Here is a 10353-nt window from a genome sequence, read left to right on the forward strand (position 1 = left end):
ACTACAACAATATCGTCGGCGCCGACTATTCTGAGAAAAATATGGAGCATGATTAGTTTACCGGCGTGCTTTTATTTTACTCGCTGTCAAACATAAATAATGACATAGCCGAAGGCTTTAGGTTCATGAATCGCAGCAAAAGAGAGAGGAGCTGGCAGAATCACTAAGGGGCCGTGTCCACCAAGTGACCTCTTGAGTGCTTGAAGCGCTGGGGCTGAGTGCTTTGGCAGCGCCAGGTGCGCTTCAGACAAAGTTGAAATTATTTCAACTTGAGGTACCTGTTTTTAATGCTCCATTACAGCGCTTTCATGACATTATTGTGCTTTGTTTGTATGAGAGCTAGTGGTAGTCACCAAGTGAAACTGATCATTTCTTTACCAGCAGGTGACTCTGAACACCACATCTACTGTGGATCAAAGAGAGGCTAGTCTCCATGTTGAGACAAACACCCGCAACTTCACCGTCGCTAAACATCGTTACCTTCCAGTCATAGCCATTAAAAAGATGGGATGATAACGCATTAGTTAGCAAGATAACTAGCAAATACTCTAGTTAGTGAGTTTGTCCAGTAAACACACCTTACTGCTAATCCCAAGAGCTCTTCCGATCCTGACCGGTATGTCATGTTCCTTTTCAACATTTTTAGAGGCGATGGTTTCCCCAAGGCGTCAAATAGCGTCAGGTTCCTCTGGACTTTTAAAATTGTGGAGATTGATGGATACAGCCAGTACCAGGCTGAGATCTCCATGGCCAGAGGAGACTGTTTTGCCTGAAAGAAGAGTCTTAGCCTTCATATTAGCAAGCATGATAGGCCTCATGTCTATAACCAAGCTGTATCACCAAGTTTTTCATATCCGTTTATTGAATGTGTGTCAGCCTATGGACTTTATTAGGGGTCCAAGCACCGAAGGTGCAGGAACCCTATTGTATTTGTAAGGATTCTTCTTCTTCTTCTTCTTCTTCTTCTTCTTCTTCTTCTTCTTCTTCTTCTTATTTTTCTCCGCTAGAAGTATGTGCAGCTCAGACACCGTAAGTCCCAGAGAAACCACATTTCCTGTGGGTTCCTATGGCCCCGCTACTCAGGCAAGGCCATTCACCCATGTCAACCAGATGGTGGCGTTATAACAAGCAACTTTACGTTTTGGCCTATAACTTCTGAACCGTAGGTCGTAGAGTCAAAATTCCACTGAATTTTCCACTGGATTCCTTGGGTCAGTCCGCATCTTTCTACATAGGCCATGCCCATTTCCGTCAACTAGATTTTACGCCATTTTGAATTATGTCTGAAACTCTTTTTCGCTACTCGTCCTAGGCTGCTCATCCGATTCACACGAAACTTGTGTGTGCAGAATCTTGGGACCGTCCTCTTTCAAATTGCATAAAGGTTATCGATAGGTCAAATGGTTTGGCTTTTATCGACCAATAAACTTTTAACGAAACACTCCATAACACTAAATTGCCCATAACTCATTAACCATTCATCTAATTAAGCCAAAATTTGAAACACATGTTGAGAAGTGTTGCGTGAACACACCCCCAAAAGCATTTGGAGTTCCATCACTAGTGGGCGCTATAAATGCAAAAAGTTTATATCTCATAATCGGCTACATGGATTCGTATGAAATTCGGTTCGCACGATCTAGGGTCATGACTCAGTCGATGCATAAAATTTGGTAATGATTGATTAAAGTGGGCGTGGCTTATTACAACAAATCTAAATTTCTAGACATTTCACATTCCAAAATTCAAAAAATCTAAATAAATCACCCGTACGTCCTACAGAGCTAAAAAAAATTTAGCACATCCACTGAATTGTGACAAAAGTTTGCCTCACTGCAACCTATGGTCAATTCAGAAGTCCATAACTCTATATTTTTCAAAATGTGCAAAATCATCTATATCTCCACAAGTCTTCATTCATATGCTACCAAAATTGGCACAGACATTCTCTAGATGGTAGATATCAAGTGTTTCAAAGGGTGTTCAGATCGGTCAAATGGTGAGTCCGCAGTGATATTCAATGTCTTACTGTAATTTGTACTGTATGCACATCATTTTCTATTTATTTATTTATTTATACAGTTTAAAGTTAAAGGGACAGTGCACATTAATAGACATTTCTGTAAATGTGCCAGTTTAGCCATCTTGGCTAATTTTCAACTGCAGTCCCTATTTCGCCAAATGTTTGATCAAACTTCACCAAAATATTTGACAATACACCCGAAACCAGCAGAATGATGTGTGATTTTTTTTCAGGATTTTATCACTAACATTTTGACTGTTGTAAGCGTTTTAAGTTTAAATAGACAAAAATACCCCAGTTTTGCACATGTGATGTCATTGCCTCAACTTGTGAGAAGGTGTGTGGAAACCATGTCTCCCCAGTGGTGCAGTCAGTAAGTCACCTTCCCTGGGGATACAAAGGTCCATGGTTAGACTACCCCGGTGGCCAAGTCCTACTTGCCAACAATGTAGCAATTCATGCATGTGGTATGTGTTCAAGTGCATATTAAGTCAAAGGTTGCCTATTGTGACCCTGTGAAAATTTCTTTTCATTATTATTTTTCTCTGCTAAAAGTGTTTGTGCAGCAAAAACAGGAAGACCTAGAAACACCAAAACTTGGCTGGTGGGTTGCAAACTCCACCCACTACTCAGTTTTCCCCACTATGGCACACAGCAAAGTGGAAGTTGGCAGAGTGGTAAAGCTCAGGTCTTTGGACCACAAGGATGTGAGTTCAAGTCCCTGATGAACTGTGACCATTTTGAAGTTTCATGAAAAGTAAATCAACACTAAATCACAGAGTGTAGAAAACTCAAAGCAGGTGTTTGACATCATCTGTCAATGGCAAAATACCTGATTGGCATCACTGATTGGGGTGTGGCCAGACCTTTCAACCCATAGAGAGCAGTGCAGCAGCGGCTTTCTGGCCCATGTGGTTTAGTATTGTTTTATTTGTTAATGGAGAGTACAACAATGTTTTATAAAGTAATTAGCGCTATCAATCATAGGCTTCAGTATCACAATACTTCTCCCTTTAGTTATTTTCTCCTCAGTAACCCTGTAACAGGAGTTTAGTTCAGTAGGTAAAATATCTGCCTCTCTGTGTGGAAAGTTGTGGGTTCAAATCCAGGCTTGTCCTTATTATTAGTTGTCAAGAACAAGCGGCATGTGTTCTAATAGAAAGTCTGGCCATTGTGAATAACTTCTACAATGTGGTTGCAATGAAATTATGAACTTGACAGAAGTCACGGGCCAACAGTGGCTATATTTACTTTCATTGTTACTTCATTTTAAAAGTTTTAATGTTTCATTATAAACATAAAAAAAAGCGAATTTTCTCCATTTTTAAATATTTCATAATATATTGTTTAATAATTAATAGATTTAAAACATTTAATATAAAGAGTCAACAGACTTTTCAAAGATATTTTTAATTAACAAACACTGAATAAAACCTTTAAATGAGTCAACAGACTTTTCAAAGATATATTTGTAAAGTCTGTGTGCTAAATTGCTTAAAGATACAGATTTTGGCCGTCATGAGAAAAAACAACACGAAGAAGAACCACTTCCACTGTGGCGGTCATTCGCACCTTATTCCAAATTGAATGTGTTTCTGTACCACATGTAATTGCAACCTGGAATAATGTTCAGAACATATGTTGGGAAAAGATATGGTCTCTTCCTAATAGGAATCTGTTGGTTAACAAAATTGGAGAAATTTCTTTTAAGATCATACATCGTTATCCTGTTAAGTCTTTTCTGGTAGATTCAATAAGGATATTGATGTAAGCTGCACTTTTTGTAACCTGCACCCAGAGACTGTCTTCCATTTGTTTCGGTTTTGTGATCACACACAGAGTTTGTGGCAAGCCATCTGTCGTTTTATATTGGACTCTATCCATAATGGTTTTGTACTTTGCTTGAAGGATGTATTGTTTGGATTTACAAATTATAGAAAAGAATTAGAAAAATGTTGTATGTAACCTCATCATATTGTTGGCAAAGTTTTACATCCATTAATGCAAGGCCTTAAACTAAACCCCTTTTTTTGCACTTTTAAAAAGGAAGCAGAGTCCTACATTAGAACACAATCTACCTCATGCAATAGAAAAGATTTTAAAACTCTAAATTTGTGCTCCAAATTTAACATTTTAATATGTTTACTGCATCATTTTATGTTTGCATTTGTTTATTGTTTCGAGCTTTGTATGTAACCCCTGGCATTGCTGTATGTCACTTTTTGTTACTGTACATGCTTTTGAATATCTTTGTATTTTTGATAATACAAAAAAATGGAGGAGCTCCGCCATTTTATCTGCAGCTAGGTGCTCTTGAATATTTGAGTGTTGTGAATTTGTAGAAATTACGCTTTTATTCTGAAAAAAAAATCCGGCCCGGAAGTGTTATTCTTATTCAGGCAAGCATAAGGTGAAGAAGCTCCAGAAGGTGGCAGCAAAGAATTGATCATTTCCCATCAAATAAACCCTCTAAATTGTTTTAAAAAAAGGATCTATTATTGCTCAGTCAAAGAGGGCGGGGGACATGCTTAAGTGCCTTGCTTACCTTGGCAGTATTTAAGAGGGTTCAGATTTCCCCTTCTATTCAAGGTTTCAAACTTTTGACTTTCCAGTCACAAATTAGTTTTGTTGACTAGCAGCAGCAATGGAGGACCACTGGACCACAAGATTTGTTGCTGGTATTGCCATCATTTCATTTTGATTAAATTTCTTAGTAAAATTTGTACTAGTAATAGTTTTTTATTTTTAGTTTGGATTAAACTTTGGCCCCAGAAGCTCATGCAACACTCTCAGTTTGAGTTGCGAGAGTTTCTGCGTTTCTCAGATTAGAGAGGACGGGAATGCAACTAGCGGACACACCAGTCAGTGGAATGGAAGATATGGAGCATGGAATACTGATTGGACTATTACTGGCACATGGTCAACGGGAAAATTGAAAGGTTGAGAGGACTCCTGGCAATTGAAAGCATTTTTTTTTTCTTGCCAGAAAAATACATCATAAAGTACAGAACAATATACAAAACAGTATACAAACAAAGAGGATGATACCAGGGGTATATACAATTAACAATAAAGAACAAACATTGTATTTAACAAAAATATGTTTTCAGAGCTTTCTTATTTTTTATCTTACAAATTGCAGTGCCATATCCAATCAGTTCTTGATTTTTTTTAAAAAGTCCAAAATGAGGTGTGGAGTCAGTCCATTTATTAGTATTCCATTACAAGTATTACTAATAATTGTACAAAGAAAACAGTCTTTTTCTATCTCTTAATTCACTGGTTCTCAACGTGGGGTCCGGGGACCACCAGGGGTCTTTGCGGGGGTTCCAGGGGGTCCCCAGAAAATTGATGAATTGTTAAACTTCACCATTATTTCATTTTTAAGAAGTTAACACAATTACAGAATGTAGAATAATAACTATTTTGATCATATAGTTTCACTGTTATCTCTCTACCTACAATACAAATACTCATGGAATTCTGGACAAAATCATATCTAACAATAAAAATATTCTCAGATTTGGGTCCAAGAGAAAAAATGTCATCAAATGGGGGTCCGTGGCCCTAATGTGTACTAAATTAAGTGCTCAACATCAATCCAAAATATTCTAGTATATATGTAGTGAAAATAAAAAATGGGTAATAGACTCATTCTCTAATCCACAGAAGTCTCAAGAATATACAATATTCAACCTGAATCACTCTAATACATGTTTGACTGGGTATATTCGATCAAATGATAAAATTTTAAAAGAAACTTATTTGACTTTATTAGTAATACAATATTTAGCACAGTTTAGCCATATCTTATGCCAATTCAAGGTCCCATTTGGATGGCTTATTCAGGGTTTCAGTAGTGAACATGGTCACAAAAGGCCATGATGTGGGAGTGATGCAGGTGGGCGCTGGAGTGGAGAGACATTTGTCTGAGCAACTGCGCTTGTTTTGGGAAGTAGAAGCTCTCGGTCTCCAAAAGAAGAAAAGAAAATGAATCCATAAGAGGAGGCGGCTCTACAATTCTTTTGAGAAACTGTTACAGATACTGTTATGGATATTATTCATCAGAACTTCATCTGAGCACGGCCCGATACAAACTTCTGAAAGCCCTGAACCTTCATGGTTTTTCAGAACATTATGATATGTGCGAGGTGCTGCAGGAACAGGAACTAACTAGTCATGATTTGTGGCGCACCGCCACAATATCGACACGGGCAGCCAGAAAATCTGCCACTTCTTGTAAAGTCACCATGCACACACCTTTCTTCCCCATCCGCTTGAGTGTGTTTCTAGGCGCCTCTGCTGAAAATGCGCCCAAATTCTTATATAAAAAAAAAATCAAATGTAGCCTATTTTTGCCAAGATGATCAAAGTGAATAGCAACTTGTGGTCACAGACAGAGCGAGAGAAGCACAACTGCTTCTGCTGTCTATAGTGTTTCAATAATCATTCAGTCATTTCTGTAGTAACTGCTGCTTATAGTGTTTCTGTAATCATTCAGTCATTTGCTATAGTAATTGCTGCCTACAGTGTTTCTCCCCTGGACCATGCCACCGCTAAGAATAGTCTAGTAAGAAACTAGAAATAACCGCCTGGCGGTTGTATGCCTCCGCCAATAAACTTTGTTTTATCTAACTGTTTTATCATTGCAAGGACAGTCTTTATTTATTGAACATATATAATTAATGTGATTATTAGGTCAACTTAAAGGATTTTGGTGTCTGCAAAAGTAAGTGACAGCACCTCCACCGTTTTTGTAGAATGACCCAAGATCGTTTTCTCAGCTACAGTGGGAAGCAAAACATTATGATGTCACAGTGAAGTTGACCTTTGAACTTTTGGACATAAAATGTCATCACTTCATCATTTTATCCTATTAGACATTTGTGTGAAATTTTGTCATAATTAGCATATGAATTCTTGAGTTATGGCCAAAAACGTCTTTTGTGAGGTCACAGTGACCTTGACCTTTGACCACCAAATTCTAATTAGTTCATCCTTGAGTCCAAGTGGACGTTTGTGGCAGATGTAATGAAATTCCCTCAAGGCGTTCTTGAGATATCGCGTTCATGAGAATGGGACTGACGTGAGATCACAGTGACCTTGACCTTTGACCACCAAAATCTAATCAGTTCATCCTTGAGTCCAAGTGGACGTTTGTGCCAAATTTGAAGAAATTCCCTCAAGGCGTTCCTGAGATATCACGTTCACGAGAATGGGACGGACGTACGGACGGACGGACGGACAACCCGAAAACATAATGCCTCCAGCCTCGGCTGTCGCCGGTGCGGAGGCATAGAAATGCTCGGGGTTAACACTGCATAAACGCTGCATCCCAGCCTCTGCTATCTCCCTCCAGGAATTGAAAGCCTCGCCCGGTCTACACAGTAGCTCACCAGATGTTCTGAGGAGAAGGTACCAGCCGAAATTTGCGGCTCCCTCTGATTCCCAAACCCCTTCATACCTCATTACATCTGGCCAATCACTGCGGCGTCAGCATGTTCAGATGCTTTGGAGAGTCACATTTTCAAACTGCCCCACCCCACCCCCCAAACTTCAGAACACTTCTGAAACCCTCTCAGAACTAATCATAAACCAAGCTTTATGGTCGTGCGTCGGTGACTATGCGATAAGACCACCGAAACACTAGACGGCAGTGGTGTGCTTTGGTAACTCAGAAGTAATAACAGAAGTTAGGTCTGAAGAAAATGTTGGGGAGAGCTTTTCTTAGATTTGAAGAACTGCAAACCTTTCTTTCTGAAGTGGAAGCAGTCGGCTAATCAATTCCAGACCCCTTACTTACTACCTATCACCCCAGCTCATTTTCTTACAGGGGAAACTAACTGCGCTACCTCCACAGACTGTAAGAAACGTGGATATCCTCCATGGGAGCAAATGAACAGTCAGTGATATAGAGATAAAAAATCAATAGACTCAAAAATCAATTCTGGATTGATGGAGACAGGAGTATATGATGCAATTAAGATCAGTCAATCAGAATAAACTGGCCCAATCCGAATGAAATTTAATTCGGATCGGATTCATAATCCGGTCGATGGATAAAATTTTGTGTAATGTAAACACTCATTCCAATTACTTTCTTTGGTTAGAATATCTCGCTTCTTTCTGCACATGCGCGCGCATTTGACGTAAGTAACATCAATTACGTTTACTTTTTTCCCAGGAGAATTTGAATGGATGTGCTTGTTATTAACCCCGGGGCGCTCAGGGTTCATGTAGGTGGCGCAGTCCGTTTTTATAACAAGTGCTGACTCCGCCTCTCCAGGACAGTTTCAGTGTATGGCGGTGAAAATTGCAAATGGACCCAGTCACTGCAGGGGCAAAACAAAACGTCTTTTTCTGACAGTTATGGAGTCATATGTTGTGATAAAACTGTTGCATCAGAAAGTACAGCAGTAAAGAAATAATGGTGCCAAGCACCCGACGCAGGTCCAACTTTTAAAAACGTAAGCCTGAGTGCTGGATTCAGTGTTTTGAGCATGTCAGAAACCTTTTTTTCAGATTACATACAGTGGAGCATAGAAACGCACATCTTAATGCGATCATTATATTTAGGCTCATGTAGGCTAAACACTTGCATGGGGATCTTCCTTCGGAATGATGTCTCATGCAACCGCAGCTAGTGACAACCATGTTAACAAAAAATATTTCAGGATTTCATTGTGGTTTTGTGTTTTTTTTGTTTTACTTGCTATGAAATATAAAGAAGCTTCAGAAATTATGATCATTAACCATGTCATTGATGCCACCTCATTTTACCACTATTAGGTACAAGCAATTGAACAAACTTGGGTATAGTTAATAACTAATTATTGACCAATGAGATGAAACGTTAGTCGATTCTGACTGCTACGATAAACATCAATTATGTTTTTTTAGGCGGCGAGATGAGACCTTTTTGAAGGCAGTAGCAAGACGAAGCAGAAGTTCAGAGTTGCTAATGCTAACCACTGAACAATATTAAAGTATAATTTTCCACCATTATTTACCAGTGGGAATAAACTTTGGTTCTGATCAGAATTATTCAGATTGTTGACCAAAGATGTAGTATAGTCCAGTGTCCAAAGATGTATGGTTGGAGAAATCTAGAAACTACCGTGACTGGAGGATCTGGAGTTAGGAGTTGGAGGTCTTCACAGCAAAACGTGGTATGCATTGACCAATCAAAGACTGCTAACGTAACGCCCATTTCTGTTGTAATGCCCGCCTCCAGAGACATATCAGTGTTGCAACACTTGAAACACTTGCCGCGGACCCGACTGTGTGAGCCATGGAAACCTCACGGGGCCGAGGCGGGCGCAGTCTCTGGGGCCAGGTGCTGTAGTTGCTCTCCACCGACTGCTCCAAGGATGGGAAACGCCTTGAGTGCTCATTGGCTTATCAAAGTTGTATCACACCACCCACAATGAAATAAAGTGGTGTTACTCCAACCAAATGTTTTTATTAGAATGTTATTAGAATGTTTTGGGCCGACTACCACTTGATTACCTACGTTCCAGACATAATGCAATTTCCATCAATGCCCCTCTGCGATGCTTACATCAAAATAAAAATGGCTTAAAACCAGTGAATAGCCTAAACTAGACTAGGAAGTATGTCAAGGTCTGGGTACTTAACCTGCTTGTATCCATTTAATGAAAATTAAAACTCTTGATTCAAATCAGTTTATTGAGGGGATACTTATTGGATTTTTCAATTGTCATCAAGGCATGTTAAAACAAAAATTAACCAGCTAAAATATCACTGGTCTGTGCCCAGTGGTCCACTTTGTCATTTGAACTTGGTTTTAACATTAATTGCAATAATGCGTCTGCCAGATAAGATAATTAACTTGTGTGCACAAGATAAAAAAATATCGCACAAGGTCATATTTTGTTATCGTGTGCGCACAAGATAATTAACTTGTGCGCACAAGATAAAAAAAATATAACTTTTCGGGACTTTAGGGGCTCCGTAGGATCCAAACTGTTTCATTTGAGCAGTGAGTGTGGGTCGCGGTAATGCACCTTTTAAGTCGTTTACCAACCACTGTTAAACAAAACTGAAGGAGAGCAGTGAGTGTGCTGTCAGGACTGGTTTGGTTTGGTTTGTCGACTCCTCACCTGGCTGCACTCTGCTACTCTCGTCTTAAGCAGGAAATCATCTCAAACGGGCCTATTTTCTGATGAGAAATTCTCCAGACCTCCGGGAGTTTGAGACGGAGGTGTGGCTTCACAAGATTAATGTCGACCCAAAACCAGGCTACTTGAGTGTCTCGGTTAAGAAGGAAATGGTAGGTTACTATAGCACACATGTTGCTTAAAAAAATA

This window comes from Centroberyx affinis, unplaced genomic scaffold (assembly GCF_046629955.1).
Source record: "Centroberyx affinis isolate AG114_WGS23_722 - 3 ecotype Tasmania unplaced genomic scaffold, CSIRO-AGI_Caff_v1 ptg004263l_1, whole genome shotgun sequence".
NCBI lineage: Eukaryota > Metazoa > Chordata > Actinopteri > Beryciformes > Berycidae > Centroberyx > Centroberyx affinis.